The following is an 18,532-nucleotide window of genomic DNA, read 5'->3' as shown; positions in this document are numbered from 1 at the left end:
GAATTGTGCTCAAGAACAGCGTTTCTACCAGCTGAGACAACTTTCAGCATTAATTATTGCTATTAAATCAATAGTGCAATGTTGCTGTTTTACGAGTGGTAGGCTGTGGTATTTCTGTTTCTAAGAGGTTCTGGTGTTTCCATCCCCCTGAAATTTCATGTCTGCCCCACTGTGTTCTACTTAGGATGGATCCTTCTGATTCTGCCTTTAACTCATGAATGGAAACGTTCTGAAAAATTTCAAAGCAGCAGAATTAATTGGAAGTGTTATTTTGTTAATATTGTTAAAATGTTAGTTGTATTTCCTGCATGAACATTTTCATTTCAGTATAAAAGTACTAATTTCATTAAAACTCCTTGCTAGTACTGCTGTCACCTCCAAGATCTCATTTTTCAAAGAACCCATCCACATAATCTCTGTGGTTCAAGTCTGATACATAAAAACAGAAAAAAAAAAAAAAAGATAAATAATAAAAAAAAGCTACTTTTTCCATTCTGTGCCTTTGCTTCCAAGTGAAATTCTTACATTCCCTGTCACTTCAGGAGCTATTTATGCTTGAAAATCCACACACTTTGGTTCATATTTATCCAAAGAATGCACAGGATATTCTCAGGGGCCTTTTTAAGTAACATTTCCCTGGAGTTGTCTCTAAGCTGTGACTGCAGATCTGTGCATCACATTCATTGAGCAGATGGGAAATAAAAGTATTCAGAAAAAAAAAAAAAAAAGCCAAATGTTTATCTTTGGGATTTTTATGCTGTGTATATTTGGGAGCCTTATATCATGACAGTATTTTGTATTAAACTGCTTTTTTCCAGAGTGTCTTTTGTAACAGGTGAGCCAATGAGGAGCTGCAGTGTTGGCCATGTAATTGCATTTTTACAAACAGAAATGAGAAATATTTCTTCAGACTTACCAAAAGTAGGTGCCAGAGGAGGGAGTCTGATTCCAGCATTAAATTAGGAGATAAAAGACCATTAAAAAAAAAAAATCTAGAGGAATTCTCTAAATTAGTATTTAGGAGATAAAAGACCATAATAAAAAAAAAAAAAAATCTAGAGGAACTCTTTGCATTTGTGTTTATCACAGAAGGCAGTGAAGAGGTTCCCATTCCCAGCCTTTCTTTGCATTGTCTTGTGTTTAAGGTGGAGGTGAAAGAGTCCATGAAGAGAGAAAATAAGCAGGAAATTTTCAGGAATAGGTAGTACTTATCCCATCTTTCTGGAGGAGCAGGGGAATGAGCTGGCACACCGCAAGCAGGTGTTTTGTACTGCTTGCTACAAGGGCTGCAGGGGACTGGGAAGTGCTAAACATCCAAATTTTTAACAAGGTGTCTTGGTTTGCAAAGCCAGGTGTCTGCTGAGGAAGGCAGGAGCCTCCCCTGAAATGGAAAATGTAAACCTTCTCCCTCTGAATTATTGCAATTTTGAAATTAAGGGGTTCTCGGGCAAAGACATGGGAGCAGGAATAACAGTTCTTTATTAGGGAAGAAAATACATTTTTTGAAAATTCAGTGATACAAAACAACGCTTCCAGAGTGAGAGCAGGAGCTGAGCCCTGTGGGTCAGGGTGGTGGCACAGTCCCATCCCATGGGGGCTCAGCCCTCCTGCAGTGCCAGCTGTGCTTCTGCTGGAGCAGGGATCCTCATCCATTTCCAACCTAAGACACCAGGAATTCTGGCAGAGATCTGAAGGGGAGGTCTGCAAGCCTTAATAACATAAGAGAAACTCCAATAATTAATATTTTAAGTGGGTACTTGAGTATTATATTCTTGGTAAGAGCCAACATGGCTCTGATAAAGGAATACCCAGTCTCACACATCTGGAAATACACAGAAAGGAACAGTCTGCCAGCTTGGATTTCAAAAACTCCCTCATCAAAGCTTTACCAAAGTTTTTTTAAGGAAACTAAGCAGCAATACTTTGAGTTATGTTTATATCAATGAGTGGCTAAAAGATAAATAGATTGTGAGAGTGAATGATCACTGAAAGATCATTCAAAGCATTATCAAAAAACCCAAACACTGGTTTTCCTCGTAATCTAAAAGCCTGGAAAGAGAGATACACACTGAGATGACAAAAGGTGTAAAAAATTAGATATGGTGGTCTTTTTTTTTTTTTTTTCCTAACTTCTGCTTTTAGATTTTGCTTGTCACAAGTTCCAGCAGTCTGAAATTTGATGATCCATTAGTCCAGTGTTTCATCCACCTCTGCAGGTTAAATGAGGAGCTGTAGAACAAAAGAAATCTAGGGGTGATTTGGTAAATGTAGGCATATTTTAAATAGTATTTTATCTAATTTACTAAAGAAACTAGCACCAAAAATAGTGCTGCTGTCAAAAAATTAGTGAAAAGAACCTAATCTGCCCCGTGGCACTCTTTTGCAGCAGTTTTGTTTGTTTGGAAAAATAGTTTAGCTCATGTTTATTCAACACTTGAACAGCACTTCCATATTAAATTTGTCAGCTTAGCCAGGGCCCAGAGCCTCCAATAAATTATTAAAGAGCAGCATGGCATAGCAGGATTTCTAGTGACACATTGTGTCTTCTCACAGAGAGAAATCAAGTTTTATTTTCATGTGGCTCTGTCGAGGATGATTGTGCTGCACTAAGGATTTATTTTAAATGGCTGCATGGGTGTTTCTGGAACATCAGCACAAGAGTGTTTCAGACACTAGAGAAGAAAGTTATTCAATTAGAAATAAGAAATTTAGGAAAACAAAGATCTGTCAGTGGAGAATTATATATATATATAATATATTTAATATGTGTGTGAATATATATGTTGTATATTTGGTGTGACTTTTTTTGCAAAAAATATTTAATTTTTTTAAAATATACTTCCTAAAGGAGAAAACTTACTGCTTTACTTTGCAATCTGGAAAATTATGAACAATTTTGCTTTCAGCACCAGAATCTGGAAAGCCCTGCATGTGTGTTTCAAGCATTAGGAGGATTTTCTTTGTTTGTTTGAGTGTTGTTGCTGTTTCATCACTTTTAAAAAATTGTACACATTTAGCACATTTTTGGTTTAGTCTTGGAATTTGAATATTTCAGTTTTTAGATTTTGAGGCTGGCTTAGAGCTGGGAAATCAAAGAAACAGGAAGAATGTGGGGACTAATTAATTATATTATACAAGAATGTTTTTATAGCTAATAGATAAAAATAATGAAGGACTTGACAGAAGGCTGAAAATGTCTCCTGGATCTTGAGAGGGAGTGCATCAATGGTATCTCACCCATAGCAAGGCAGAAGGCCTCACTACTTAAAAAGTAAAATGAGATCATTAGACTTTTAGCCCAATACAAATAAGTGTTAATATGCAAAATCTAATGCATACTGTACCTTAGTTTGTAATTATCTAGATTACATTTCTTGTTTACTATGAAATCTGGGATTTTTTTTTTTTTTTTTAGTAAATATTTCTATATTATTCCAAAACTTTTTCAGACAGGGAAGAAAGTTTATTTGTTTCTATGGGGGAAAATAAAATAATGGTTGGGGGTAACACTGTTTCATCGTGTCTACTTACATTTGGTTGTAAGTTTAGAATTACTTTGATGTAATTATATGCCAGAGGCAAGGAAGCTGGAATTAAAGCACTCTCTGAACAGGTCTTAGTGAGTGTTCCACTAAGAGGCAAATCCTGACCTAGTGACAAAAAGGTATAAGGAATTTAAGATTTTCGGCCTCTTCTCCCTGTGGTTTCTTTGTTGGTTTTTTTGGGGGGGTTTTTTTTCCCCTTTTTTTTTTTTTTTTTTTTTTTTTTTTTTTTTTTTTTTTTTTTTTTTTTTTTTTTTTTTTTTTTTTTTTTTTTGGGGGGTGTTTTTTTCCCTTTTTTTTTTTTTTTTTTTTTTTTTTTTTTTTTTTGTTTGTTTGTTTGTGTGTGTGTGTAATTATTATTTTCTCATTGGTTGTCTTGTACAGGAAACAGTCTGCTCAATTTTTTGCGTCTAAAAGAGTTCTGAAAGCAGGCAAAGGAGACTTTTTGGTCCCATGTGACACTGAACAAAGGTGGCACATTCATGTCATAAAAACGGGTAAATCTCTAACTGGTGGGTGAAAGTTGTTGTCAAATTTCTTAGCAAACACTTTTTGAAATTCAACTTTTTAAAATTTTATTCTGTTAATTGTGTATTAGACAGTGAATATAGGATTGTATTATTGGTAATAAATAGATAAGATTAATATTTTAGGCATCCTCCAAAACAGTTTGTCCACGGATGAGTTTCCTTTTATAATAAAATCAGTCCATGAAAAACCAGGTAATTGATAATGCAAGGTTAAATCCATAACAACTGGCAGGAACCCAGAAATATATTGTTGTTGTTACAGGGCTTTAAGCCACTACAAATACTTCAGTGTTGTGGCATTTCCACACAATGATATCTGCATCAGGTCTTTGCTTTTGCAGATACTGAATTTTGAAAGAAATGTCATTTATCATTCATGGCAATGGAACTAAAACAATGTCACACAGAGCTGGCAGATCCTGCACACTTCAAATGCTTATTTTCCAAAGCTCTTTGTGTGCTTAGCACTTACAGCTTGCCTGCAATATCAATCTTTTCTAAAGGTTCCTGTGTAAATGTGAGATGTGTGCTGACTGCTCTACATTTAGATCTGTACATACAGTGTAAAAAGCTGCAGCTGAGCTAGTTGTAGGTTTCTTTTTTCAGTCAGTGAAGAAAAACAGGCAATTCTTGACTGTAGCTGTTATTAAAGATTTCTCAAGCCCATTGTACAAGTAATTTTTCAGTATGGCTGAAGGATTGTGTAGTAGAAAGATTTTGGCTTCTTTCAGAACTGTTTTACTGTAGAACTCATGAGAAATTATAAACGAATAACATTCAAAATCTCAAAGGATTCATGTTTTCAAATATTTTCAAATATATACTAAAATCAGTGAGCTTCAGAAGTAAGCTTGCAATACAGAGAAAATTCTGTGAATGAGTTTCATTAGTTAAGAATGATGAAAAATATTAATAGAATATTAGTTCTTCATTATCAATGCAAAATATTTATGCAGCAATACACCTATAATAAATTTTAGGATTATGAAATAAGTTGACCCTAAACAATGTTGTGGTCAAAATACGTAGGAATAAGAACTCAACATTACAGAGGACACTAATGTTTACAGAAAGTCATTATTCAAAATTAAAAGGAAGAGCACTTTGTAGAGCAAACCAGTTTAAACTGAATTTTCTTAAGGAGATTCATTTCACCTTCCACTTGTGCAGATGATTTGCAGGACCTTTATCATGTGAACAAGTGAATTTTGTCCTGAGCAATTATGTATCTGATGGAATTATCCACTTCACAGGCAAATATTAATAAATCTGTCATGATCTTCAATGATACTTATTTATACCTCTTGGAAGGCACGCACAGGATGCTCATAAATGGGAATTCTAACAGTGATTAGACAACATTTTCATATATGCATCATACATAAAGAATTTAAATCATCATCACCTTGTTAACAATATCACCTCGTTAACAATATCACCTCTTCAGAATTTGTAAAGCATTGAATCTTTTAACCTTGGAGAAGCATAAAGAAAGATAATTCTACATTTAAGAGTTGCCAGGCAGAGGCAAGGGCTCAGCCATGTCCAGTTTTGTGGATTTTGTTGTTCTGGTGTGTTTCAAGCTCCCTCCTGTATTCACAAAAGAGAATTTCCATTTCATAGAAATAAGATGTAGATGGTAAAGGAAGTTGTGGTTCTTCCAAATGCAGTGCAGCTAAATTCATTACAGATTTACAGAGCATTATATGAGTTTAACATCTGATTTTTCTTATGGCAAAGCCTTGCAGAGACTCCCCAGCTTATTCTTTAGTCTCCTTTACTGTACCCCTGTCCTGGTGCTATCAGAGCTGCCTGAGTTGGTAGGCAAAGGTATTTCCTGAGCAAACAGAGCCCCTGGAAATGTTCCAGCATTTCAGATGGATGCAGGAGCTGCTCAGCTGGGTTGGCAGCAGTCAGTAATGCAGCCATCAGCACACTGGGATAACTGGGATTGTGGGAGAAGTCACCTCAGAGCTTTGGGAGTGAAGTTTCCAGTTGTTGAACTGAGTGCTCTGGTTTGGACCAGGAAAAGGAGATTTCAAAGCGCCCTTCCCTTCACACAGACACAAGTGAAACTGCTCTGAAAAACTTTCAGGAATTGTTGTGGTCGTTGCTTCATTTTCTTGCACTTTTCATCATTGCTGCAGGTTTTTGAGACACAGCAGAGGACACAAAACCTTGACTTTTCAAAGCAGCCAGGACCGTTTTTTTTTTCCACCAGAATTTGGCACCGCCGATTAATGTCCAGCATCATCAGCACCAGGACTGAGTACAAGCTGCTGAAAGCTGTAAAGATGCATCAATCTCTACTCCAACAGATAGTAAAGAAAGTATTTTTAAAAATATCAATCAGCATCTCACTATACAAGGTGAGAGAAATTGTTCTTTTGGTGTCTCAAAAATATAAAAAAGGAAATATTGCCTAATTTTTTCAAAACCATGGAATTATCATGAGGGCATTCTTAAATGGTATTTCTGGCATTGAAATGGAATAACAGCCAAAAAGGAACAAGAACTTAAAAAGGAAATTCAGCCACAGTAGCAATTTTCATATTTATTTATCCATTAAATAAAATGTATAAAATTGAAAAATATTTTAAACTTCACATGTAATACAATAAATCATCAGAAGAGAGCATCATATTACAAATATAAAAATCAGGTCACACTCAAGAAAAGGGAAAATTGCTCTGGTATAGTTTTCTACTCACAGTAAAAGCCAGTTCTTAAAGCCCATAAAGTATTGGTTTGGAAAACTCCCATTTACATTTGTGAATGTTTGATTCTCAGGGCCATTAACTGGCAGAAAATTGCATTGAATTAAGTATGAATTCCATCTACACTTTTACTGAGAATTAATGATATGCAACACATCACAAGCTTTAATGTCTTGCAGCTTCATTTAAATAGAACAGCCATTAACATTTTGCAGGATTGCTCTGATTTTCAAAGAGAGGCCATCTCCTTGTTATTTGTACTTGACTTCCTCTGTGTTTCCTCTACTTGTTTATTCATGATAGAAATTATGTTAGGCCTGTCACTTCAGATAATTAATGATGCACAAGGAAAATCAGTAAAAAATACCCTTGGCTGATTATTCATAATTACTCTGATACTGCAATAGTTGTGCTAATGGGGAAATCTATCTTTGATTTAATTATAAAACTAGATTGAAATTGTTTTGGAAAAAAATCGATCTGCTCTGTTTCTGTCTTTTATGATAGAACTCAGTAGAGAGAAAATAAGAGGCTCTTGATACTATTACAATTGTTATCTAAATACTTCATTTTTAATTACTTCTTATTTTCTCAGACAATAATGAAGTTGCCTTATTTTTAATTTGGGTGATTGATTGTCAAGATGCAATAACTGTTTCTCCAGTCTACACATCAGCACACTGTTTTTCCATAAAAGCACCAAGCAGGAAATTGCTCCATGAGATTGGTTGGCATCACTAATTTTTTTGCAGAGAAAGTCATAGAAAATGAGTAAAGAAATAAAATTATGAAAATGAGAGATCTGCATCCCCTAAATACTGTCTCTGTAGGATAGAAAATATATTCACTCAAGACACACATCTAAAAAGAGAAGAAACGTTTGGGTTTTGCAGGTCATTGCCACCAAAGTGGTGACACTGATCCACCCATCCATTACAGTGTGACACCTGAGATGGGTTTGGAACTCTTCCTAAAAAGGGGAAATGTCCTACACACTTTTTGGGATGGTAATATTAGTTCATTTATTATCTATTCTGATAGAATTTAAAGTAAACAAATTTGGAATATTGTTTAATGCATGTGTAATGCATGTTTAATGCATGTGTACGCATGCAATGCATGTGTAGGGCTTTTTATTTGGTCATCTCCTTTCCTTTTCACAAGTTTTTGTATTCTAGATGAGGAGAGATCTCATGTTTAAGAAACAGAAATATGAACAGGCAATAACCCTTTAGCAGAATGTTGTATAGAAATCATAAATATATAACATTAAATAAGCTTGAAGATTGTGATTTTAGTCAGATTTATACTCCAAGTTTAAAAACAAAAAAAAAAAAAAAAAAAAACTTACTAAAAGATAAAAACTCTGTTTTCTTAACAGAGCTAAGAAGAGTTTCTTCTTCTTTCTTTCACCTAAAAAATTTTCCCCTTCTGGGTAAAATCCAGGATTTCACAGGCATTTCTGTAGTGTGACATGGAGAATTAATAGATTTGACAGTTTTGGAAGAGTTTTCCACTTCTAGGAGCTGGAGATGTCAGCAGCATTTAAATTCCTCTTGGCTCTGTAGCTCTGCCATTATTTCTTTTAAAAACCTTCCTCTTTTCCCAAGAGAAAAGAAGTATTGCTCTATCTGATTAGTTACAGACACAGAACAAAACAAAATTAAGCCTGCACGATTTAAGTCAATATTTAAGTTTTTCCAGATCTGATATAATCTGAGTTATTGTAAGGTAGTGATAAAATGTGCTTTAATGCCATATAATTTTTAGGTAACTTTTCAGCCCTGGAAATATTAAATTTTCTGAGAAGTAGTAACCTTTATAAAACTAGAAAAGAATTTAATTTTTTTTTTTTAATCTTCGGAATGTTGAAGAAAAAATAAATTTTGGAATCTGGCGATAACTACTTCAAAGGACTCTACTGCTGGTAAGGCATGTGAGGGAATGTTTGTGGATTTGGGATTTTCAGAGCTACACCTCTGTGCAGTTTGTGTGATGGCTCTAAGGCTCAGTTTGTAACCCAGATTGTAACTGGAATCTGTTCTCATCTTTAGTGATTTCCTCGTGTTTGCCCGGGGTAGCTCCCTGCAGGCTGGGATTTGTGTGAGAGTGGATGGCACAGATCTTTTATCCTGCATGGGACTGGCAGCACTGGATGAAAAGCACAGTAAAATGTTCATTATCTAGATGTACATCTTTTTGACTTCTGTAAACATTGATGTCCAACCAAAAAGCCCCTCAAGAACTTGCTGTGCTGCAATGGGGGAGGTCCTGCTCCTCCTCCAGCCTTAATTCTCTCACAGGTTCTCACCTGCCTCTAATTCTGCACCTGATTCAGCTTTCTAAAACAACCAGCAAAAATAGGAATACATTTTCCCTGGCTTAGTGAATCAAATCCTTTCACTTCCTGAGAGTTCAGGTTCCAGAGCTCAAGGCAAGTGAGGGATCTGCTGCCAGGAATAGAGTGATAACAAATCACTCCTTTTTTGCAGCAACAAGCTGTTGGAGCAGCTCAGCCGTGCCTGTAACATCACCCCTGGCACAGCTGATCATCACTTGTGAGCTGTGTCAGTACCTGGAAATGGAGAGCCACGAGCCAGTGCCCTAAAGATCCTCTGATAAATAAATTCTCCTCCCCAGCTGCTCCAAGGGATTGCTCCTTCCAGTGGTTAAAGGAAACGCTGTTCTTTATTAACACCGAGCTGGGTTTTGTTTGTCATCATCACAGCCGTGCAGGTGTCTCTTTGTGGATGGTGTTAAACAGCTCAGTTAGCACCTGGAATGACCCATAAAATCCCTTAGCTCAACAAAGGGGGCTTTGTGCACTTAGCAGAGCTCAGGGCTATGCTGCGATTTCAGGGTGAGAGTGGGAGCATCAGCTTGGAGATTCAAGGGAGAAGTTTGGAGAAATGCAGGCATCTGTGTCCCAGGGAGAGATTTGGATTGGGAGCTTTCCAGCAACACATGCCATTGACAGAGTTTAAATTTATTTAGTGCCTGACAGAAGTACTTCATTAATTGCAGAAGCACTCCTTGTCTAAGCATATAATCAGAAACAAGGTACTTAAGCTGTCATGATTCGATGGAAGAGTTGTGGTACTTGGGGAAAAGTAAACAAACTAATTTTCCTCCAAGGCTGACTTCTTCCTTGGCAGAGTTTATATGCTTAGTGCCTGATTTGTCTCTTTTCTAAGTGCTTGATTTTCCATTAATCTGTGCATCAGAACTGGCAAGCACATGATCTGTAAAATTGTAAGAACTGTGAAGCTATAAATGGCATGTGAAGGATGGCATATGTATGAGAAAACCTGTACATTCATCAAGATATTGTAAAAAAGTTAGTTAGATATCTGAAAGAAAACCATGCACTTATTGTATATAAATTTATGTGCAGACCTATGCTTACTGCAAATATTTCCAAATTCACTTTTTTGTAAAATAACTTTTCTCTTTCACGGTGCTTTATATAGAAACTTTATATGGAAACTTCATGTTGAGAAGATTGGTCAGCCTCTGCTTTTTCCAAATAGCCTCATGGACAATCTAATCAAGCTCTGGGATAATTTGAGGAAGCTGGAAAGGACAGAGAGCTATGAACAGTGTGCTTCAGATTTGCCCAGATCCTCTGGGGCTTTGGCTCTTCATGTGGAACAGGACCACAGCTTCTCTGACAGACTGTTTATAACTTCTGGAAGTGATTTTTCTGCTCTGGTGAACTTCACCACTCCTTCCATTGTTTGGGATAAGGCTCCATTCCCAAGCTTTGTCTCTATCAAATCCAACATTTGTACGTGCAGGGCTGTCTATAAGGAAGGTTGGCTGTTATCCTGAAGTTTTCCTGTGCCTTTTCATTTAACTCTCAAGTGCAGAACTAATTTGTCCAATCCTTTTTCAGTGCTTGGAGCAAGTTCTGGCCCTTTGAAAAGGACTAATTTGGTTCACCACTTCCAAGGAGTTATCTCCTGTTATTCTCCAGGGAGAGAACAATGTGCCACTGTGTCCTCAGCTCCTTTAAACTCGCAATGTTCTCTTTGCTTCAGTCACTGTGAGCTCTTCAAGAACAGCATGAACCTGGCAGTACTGACAGTACCCTGTGCTTTGTGCTTGAGGACCTTGGCATGGCCTTTAACACCAAAACAGGCATTTTGAGTTTGTGTTTCAGGTGTCAAAGCAATTTTCTCTTTCCTTTCCATTCCCACCTTTGTGCATCAGCACATGTTCAGTGCAAAGCTGTCAGCTCTGTTACCCCAGAACCATAAGTGTTCAGCATCCTACCCTGGAGTTGCACAGTTCAGTACTGCAATCCTTTTCCTTGGATTTCTCAGGGCAGGAAGGAGATCCCAATCAGTACTTGCCACTGCTGCAGGTGAACAACTTACCCTAAAACACCAAAACCCATCTGAAAATATTTCAAGGGCAGAGTTCCTCATAGCTGTTTGCTACTATTAAAGAATAGAGGAGCTGGGAAACCACTAAGGGTTTAAGGAACTTGAACACAGTAATTCAAACACTGTTATTAAAGTTTGCCATTGAAAATCCTCATTAGGATATTGGTTTACTGTCTTCTGGCCTCAGTCAGATTGAATTATGTTGTTTACCATGGGGCAGAACCATGACCATGAGTAGAGAACTGTTGCTCAACTGCTTTGCAGCATCCAGATTTTTTAAAAACGTGATATTGCTCATCACACACTTGAGGGTGAAAAGATTAATTGCAACACTTTGCATCAGCATCAGGCTTACAAAGGAGGCATCTGAACAGGGTTTCAGCTGATGAATAAATAATTATAAGTCTATTAGTAACCAAATGGGTGGCACACATTATTTATTCCTGAGTCCAGCTGGCAACACACATCTCACGTCCCTGTGGTTAAACTTTTATCTCTAAACAAGAGTGTGGGCAGCCCAGTTGCCCACTGGAATCATTCCTGGCCCATATTATGCTCTAAAATGTGACCAAGCATTGTCTGGGACTGTGGTGGCTGACATGGGGCAAAACCACACCAGGAACTGTGCAAACAGTTTCACAAGAGGCAGCAGAAGGAAATGTCAAGCCTTGGGCTCTGGTGCAGTTTAGTTTTCGGTGTAGAAAGAGATCTGACTCTGAAGATATGTGTGGAAAAGTTCCCTTGGAGCCAGCTAAACCTCTGGATGAAACATTTGGTTTGGGATTGGTGATCTTGAAAATGCTGAGCATGGAGCTGGTCAGTGCACCAGCTCTCCTGCGCACTTCATCAGTTCATCAGCATGAATATCCCTCTTTGTACCAAGTCCTGGGCTTTTACTTCTCCATGGCAAACATGGAGAAAGGATCTATCAGGATGCCTTTCATGTATCTTTGCTGCTCTAGTTAACAGTCAGGTTTGCCTCTCTGCCTGGTTGGAAGGCTCATCCCTTTCAGTGATCTGAAAGTTCAAAGTTTGTCATGTTTGGGAATATCCCAAGCGCCTACATAGACAAAATCCATCAACCCCACACAGTAACAGGTAATCCCACTGCTGTGACATCAACAGATAGATACTGCAAGGTTCTCATCTCCTTTGCCAGCAAGCACTTACCATCCACTTTAACAGCAAGGAACTCATTTTCCACAAGTTCCAAAGACACCAGTGGAAGTGCTGAATTAAAGTGCTGGCCATGAAATGGGGGAAAGGGGGAAGAAGGGATGGGGATCTGCACCCTAAACAACACAGCTCAAGCAGGACCAAGTGCAAGGACCAGAGCAGCTCTCCCAGGGTACAGCCCCACATGAGGTTCCTCAGGTGCTTTTCCTTCTCATTTAGCATTTCCTCCAACGGAGCAGTTTCCAGAGCAGTCTGATCCAAGCTCTCAGCTCCACTGGACCAGAGCTGGCCCTGAGCACAGACAGCTGAGTGCCCAGGGCTGGGAGGGCAGGGCTGCAGCACTCACTGGTGCACACACGCCCCTTGCCAAGTGGGGTTTGCCAGCAGGGATTCAATGGTCCTAGACTGGCCAAGGATCTTCAGATTTGGAAGTACCTAGTGAGTCCAAGAGCCCTGTCCTTTCTTCCAGACGTTCCTGTACTTGTTTCAGGCCAGGCCTGCCATCCCTGGCTCTGCCATCCCTGTTTAATGTGCTGATGTTGGTTTTCCTGCTGGATGAGAGCACCTCTGCAACTTCCCTCCTCAAGCACATCCAGAGGGGGCAACGAGGCTGGAGAGGGGCTGGGAACACAAACCCATTAGATTGAAGGACCAATTGGGTACCCCTGTGTCGTGACTGTTGGTAAGGGCGATGTGTTTCTTAATAAGTATAGTGTAATAAAGTGATTGATCAGCCTTCTGGAATGATGGAGTTAATGCTAATTATTACCCAGCTGGGGACCTGCAGTGATAAAGTTGTGGAATGGCTGCCCGGGGAGGTGGTGCAGTCCCCATCCCTGGGTGTGTTTAACAAAGCCTGGGTGTGGCACTGGGTGCCAGGGTTCAGTTGAGGTGTTGGGGCTGGGTTGGACTCGATGATCTTTAAGGTCTCTTCCAACCTGGTCATTCTGTGAATTCCCAGCAAGGGAAATCATGATTCTCAGGCAAAAATAACTTTGCTGTGCATCCAGGTACACGTGTTCTTCAGCTGCAGTCTTCTCAGGGGCTCTTGTTGGTTTGGCTGGAAATGTGGCACTGCAAACAGAGAGAAACTGCAGCTAAACTACTCCAGCCAGAGACAACTGAGCCACATCCACACGTGGAAGCACTCAGCCTTTTTCTGCTCTTTATGTTGATCTTCCTGTTATTGGCTGAAATCCTGTTGTCTCAGATACGTTTTTGTGTGTATATTCCTGCATCCACCCATTGCTTTGAGGCCACAAGTTGGTTTGGATTTTTTTTCCAGAAATTCTGATGTTGAGAAGAACAGGTATGGCAGAGTGTGTGCTCTTGTATTTGTGAGGTGCCCCATGGCAGGAAAGAATGATTAATCTGACTCCATGTTCTAAGAAGGCTAATTTATTATTTTATGATCTAGATTATATTAAAGAATACTAAACTAAACTATACTAAAGAATACAGAAAAGATACCTACAGAAGGCTAAAAGATACTAATGAAAACTCGTGTCTCTTTCCAGAGCCTTGACATAGCTTGGCTGTAATTGGCCATTGAGTCAAAACAATTCACATGAAGCCAATGAAACAATCACCTGGTGGTAAACAATGCCCAAACACATTCTAAAGCAGCAAAACACAGGAGAAGCAAATCAGATAATTATTGTTTTCCTTTTTCTCTGAGGCCTCTCAGCTTCCCAGGAGAAGAATCCTGGACAAAGAGGTTTTTCAGAAAATATGACGGCAACATTGTGCCTTTCTTTTTTACACCAGCAAATGTGATGTCAGAAAGAAGAAAGGAGGGAAGAGAAAGGTGCCTTGATGCTATTCCCTGAGCATACAACTGAGATAAAAATTTGTTAGTCTTGAGTGCATGAATACACACTCAGGAAAAGCACAAATGTACATACTGACAACCCACTTAGATACAGAATATTAATTTCTAGACATTCTTTTTTTAAAAAAACATCTTTTCATTAAGAAAAAATGAAATTGCAGAACTTGTAAGAATCTCCATACTGCAAGATTAGGATGGCATCTGCTACAGAGCAGGTTGTAGCATTTTAAGGTGATGAATTTCTAGTCTGGGGCAAGGTGTGATTTATGAGATAATTAGAAAAGTAAATGAGTAACCACCCTGTTTACACGTGGGGAAGTCAGGATTTATAGACAAAAAAATGCATTTTGCTTTATATTAGTCACTATTTGAGAAACTGGGAAATGCCAGTGAGAATTTAATGTTGTTGTAATTGAGATAAATAGAAGGAAGAGGGGCAACAGGGTGTAAGAGCAGCAGAAAAGTGATTAAAGGAGTTTTGTCCTTGTTTGCAAGAGGGCTCATATCATCTAAAGACATTACAGGAATATTATGTAATGGCTACTACAGACAGAGGAGATGTTGAAAAAGCTCTCAGTCTACTTGTAGAAATTTTTTTAAAAATTAGTTAAAATAGTCTTTAGATCTTTTAATGCACATTCCTTTTACACATTGCACATAAGCTCCTGATTTGCTTTTCCACCTTTTTTAATTCACAGTGAATAACATTTGCTTTTTCCCTTTAAACAAAAAGCACAGAAATTAAATTAATAAGCATATTGAAATACTATGCATTAATGTTTTTACTGCTTTTTCCATGTTGAGTAAGGACTCAGAGACAGAATGTAAGCTGTTTATCTTGTACTTTTTCCTCTTTACTTAAAGTGAGCTTTTCCAGTAAGCACAGTGGGCGAGATTCTGATGTCATAAATACTAAACTTTTCCTTTAATTTCAGTGGAGTTAGGACTGTTTATAATGTTCCACAGACTAATTTTCCTAAAGCTTACAATTTATTTGCTTGTAGAAAAATCACACCCATAATTCTTAAGGGTTATGAAAACTGTGGATTTCAATAAACTGCTTTCTAGTGCAATGGTTACTTCAATACTGAAATGGGAGATTGAGTTATACACTGAAGGTTCTCCAGAATTTGGAGCAAGATCAAGCTACTCTGCTTTTAGAAGTAAATAAATAAGACATTATTTCTCAAGACTTTTCTCTCAGTACTGTGTGGTGCTTAAATAATTTGAATTATTGATGTTTTGCTCCTCTCCTTAGAATTTTCAATGTAATCAAATCGATATTGAGAAATAACAGTGTGAAATTACAACTAACTGAGCACCTTGGTCTGAACCAACAAAACATTTCATTACGAGCTGCAAATGAACAGTTAATGACTTCAATGGAGCTTTATGAATGCTCAAAATTAATCATCGATCATTAAACATATTAAAGCAGGTAGCAAGTTTTGCTGCCTAAAGGAGCCCTTTGACCTTGATTTGATGAGCAGTGTTTTGGATAATTAAGAGTCTAACCATCCTAATTCTTCATACAGCACCCAGCTGTAAAATGTTATTCCTGAAAATTGTATCATTGCCTGTACCAGGGGAGATGGTTTTCTTTTTGTATCTTCTTGTCTCAGAAAAGCTGAAATCTTTTGTGGGGTTTTAATGATAAGAATGTTTGATTCATCTATTCCATCTAGTTTGCCAATAATATGTTCCCCTAATATAAAGATTTAATATCTAGATTTTATATTTAATACATAAATTCATTTTTATGAGATTCTGTCTGTAGGAATTCAGGTGCACAGCTGTGCCACTGCCTCACCACCCTCACAGGGAAGAATTTCTTCCTAAATATCTAATCCTAACCTCCCCTCTGTCAGTTTGAAGCCATTTCCCCTTGTCCCAACACTCCATGCCCTTGTCAGAAGTCCCTCTCCAGCTCACTTGTAGCTCCTTTAGGGGCTGGAAGGTGCTCTAAGCTGCTCTTTTTTTGCAAAGAAAACATTCCAATTATTTTCACAGTGACCCAAGTCTGTGTGATACTTAAAACACAGTTCCAAGGCCAGAATTCAACTCAAACAATTAGCAAAAGTACACTGGGTGTTGTCAGATGCTGCTGATGAAAAAGTGGGGCGTTAGTTGTTATTCATCTCCCCACTCCCTGAGCCTTAGGCACTGCTTTACTCTCTGAGTAGAACATATGCCAAAGCAGTCCTGAATCCATCACCTCCCCAGATGGTGCAGAAAGGCTTTAAATGGAACCAGTAACTCTGCCATATGCAGCAGGTCCTGTTAAGAACATTATATAATGCCTGACACATCCAGCAACCCCCAGAACCTGGGATTTCTCCTGCCCAGCTGCTGGAACCCCCAGACCCTCATACCTGCTGGGTGATCTCTCCTTGCCTCCAAGTCACAGATTCCCGGAATCATTAAGGTTGGAAAAGATCTCTAAGATCCCCAAGTCCAACCACTTGTCCTGCATAGCTCCCTTGAGTACCCCAAATCCTCAAGTTCACCTTCTTTTTAACTCTTTTAATCAGTTGCACCTTCCCAATTAGCTCCCTCCAAAGCTCTGCCTGTAGTTAGTTCCTTACTGGCCCATCACTGCTGGTTTAGACACTTTTGTTCTTCATCCCCACCCTGTTCATCCCTTGTCTGCCAGACCTGTGTCCCTGTGTTCTGTTTATCCCTTCCCCTTTTACTTGTTTGAACTAAAAATGCCTTGATCTTGTAACTGCATCGAGTCAGACACTCTCGTGTTCCATGTGCCTTCGACAGTCTGTCCCTCAAACTTGTTTAAAAAATCACTCTCAGAGCAGTGTCTGTGTGCATTAGAACTTCCCTGCACCTCAGCTGCCCTATAAATTTATCAGGCAGCATTTCTGAACCTCAGCTGCCCAATAAATTGATCAGGTGGCATTTCTCACGAATGTGTGTGCCCAGGGTGTGCTGAACTGGGGTGTTACTCAGCCCATTGCCCTCTCCATCAGACATCACCTTGTGAAACAGCAATAAATATGGATTAAGTGTCTGTGTTTCATGAGAGCAATTTTAAATCTAATAAACATTTTAAACATTAAATTAAATAAAATTATATATATATATATATATATATATATTTATGTCTGGAATTCAGTTTGTGCTTTAAGGCCTCCCTGAAAGATGATTTCGTTGTCATTTCTGTGCTCAATGACTCACACTGGATCTCATCAAGTCCACCCAAATATCCTCATTTGCTTATACAGTCCTGGAATCTTTCCCCAAGACCCTTCCTATCCCCCACAACCCCCTTATGCTTCCTATCCCTCCTAAAATATTCTACTCACCTAGACAATGCTTCTGTCATCAAAATATTTAATCCTGATTCTCTGTGAATGAGGACAAAAGGCTGTACAGTAATTAAAGAGTACTAGATCACTAATTATTGAAACAATTCCAAAGCTCCAATTAACTAAGCAGTGCTAGAGCACCAACTCAGATATTCTGCTTTTCCTGGACAGAAAACTGTTAACACACTGGCATAACGCTGGTTTGCACCAGCCCATGCTCCTCATAGCAACTTTTACACATGGTTTGGAAAGCCAGTGTGGACAAGGGCCCACAGGCAACGTGGATGAGACCTTTCTGTTGCAGAGATAAAAGGGTTTTGCCATATGGACACAAAGAGGGCTGCTTGAGTTGCTTTTGTGGTGTTGGAGTTGGACGCGATGATCGCTGGGGGTCCCGGGGGAAATGCTGACATCCCTCAAGAGCTCTGCACTGAAACAATGCCTGGAGAGGAGGAATTCTGAAAACAGCTGTAATTCATCATCCCCAGTGTAATTTATTTCTCCTTTGGGCATTACAACACAGCCCAGCATCAAAGGCGCAGCGAGGATGGCGTGTGCATGGCTGTGGAGGACAGATTATGGACAAACAACTGCTCAAGATAAATGCCTGATGTCCAAAAGGAGAATAAACAACTGCATTCTTCAACATGGAGGGAACTCATAAAGCCTTTGGTAAAATAGATTAGTGGTAGGAAATGAGTGAGTTGGCCAGGCCTAACTGGGATGATGAATGCAGTGAAGGTGAGGGAAGAAAGAGCTTGGGTAGGAGGCCACTTTCTGACCTACCAAAACTGACTGGGAGCTAAAAATTACCTGTGATGTAAGGGGGAAAATGTGCTCAAGGACTAAAAAAGGGGTCTCAGTGCTGAAATATCACACTGAACTTTTTATGGCTCTCACTAAAATAAAATGATTGGTGAAAGAGGACTGTAGGGACTGTATGGGAAAGGTCCTGGATCATGCATTCCATGGAGAGTGGATCCCATTAGCACACCTGGCTAGGTGACCATTGCTGTCTTCTCCAGTTA

The sequence above is a fragment of the Pyrgilauda ruficollis genome, unplaced genomic scaffold, assembly GCF_017590135.1.
Source record: "Pyrgilauda ruficollis isolate IOZ18807 unplaced genomic scaffold, ASM1759013v1 scaffold12, whole genome shotgun sequence".
Taxonomy (NCBI): domain Eukaryota; kingdom Metazoa; phylum Chordata; class Aves; order Passeriformes; family Passeridae; genus Pyrgilauda; species Pyrgilauda ruficollis.
Note: the sequence above shows the minus strand (reverse complement) of the source record.